The sequence below is a fragment of the Otolemur garnettii genome, unplaced genomic scaffold (genome assembly GCF_000181295.1).
Source record: "Otolemur garnettii isolate 467f Iridium unplaced genomic scaffold, OtoGar3 scaffold00054, whole genome shotgun sequence".
Classification (NCBI taxonomy): Eukaryota; Metazoa; Chordata; class Mammalia; order Primates; family Galagidae; genus Otolemur; species Otolemur garnettii.
The window spans coordinates 11251176-11251887 of NW_003852449.1; the positions used below are offsets into that span (position 1 = coordinate 11251176).

The following is a 712-nucleotide window of genomic DNA, read 5'->3' on the forward strand; positions in this document are numbered from 1 at the left end:
AAACAGTTTACAGAGTAGGTTAAAACCCTGTAATACAACACCCAGAATTTTTTTTTTTTTTGGTTTATAGGAGAGATTTATTTGAAGAAATATTACAACATATAAAAACTACATAAAGTCTTAATTTCCACTCATACAGTGGTAGATTCCATAAAAAAAATTTAAAATCCAGAACACACAAGACACGGCACAATTTGATCACTAAGTCATTAGTTGATAAGCAAACGTCAGGGAATAGCTGCGTGTCAGCCAAGGCCACAAACACCATGTACAACACGTTTGAAATGACAGATTTCAACAAGTTAAAAATATAACATCAGTGCATAAATTCCTGGTGCCAGAAACAAGGTGAGGGAGGGCAAACTAGTCCTTAGCAGCTTTCCCCTTCTTTATTGTAGCTGAGACACTCTCTCGAGCTTTGGCCAACATACAAAGTTTGATCTCCAAGCCTATGGCCTTAACCAGGGGAGACGGCCTGGCCTTGCCCACCTGCCGGTGCTTGTCTAGGATGTCGCCGAATAGCCGGTAGGTGTACGGGAAACCCTGGGAGCGGGCACACTCCTGCACGCTCACCACACGGTGCTGTTCTCGCGGAGCACACGGCCCTGCTTGCCCACGGGCTCGGGGTTAGCGACAGTTGTGCTGCAGAAGCCATCCCACTCAAGCCTTCCCTAGAGGCCAGCCCAGTGGTTGTGCCTGTTCCCGGTATGAG

The 712-nt window shown here is 46.3% G+C and overlaps 1 pseudogene; it reads right to left on the reverse strand.

Moving 5' to 3' along the window:
- Positions 1–363: 363 nt before the first annotated feature.
- The window catches only part of LOC111726114, a 34042-nt pseudogene continuing 33693 nt past the window's right edge, over positions 364–712 (reverse strand).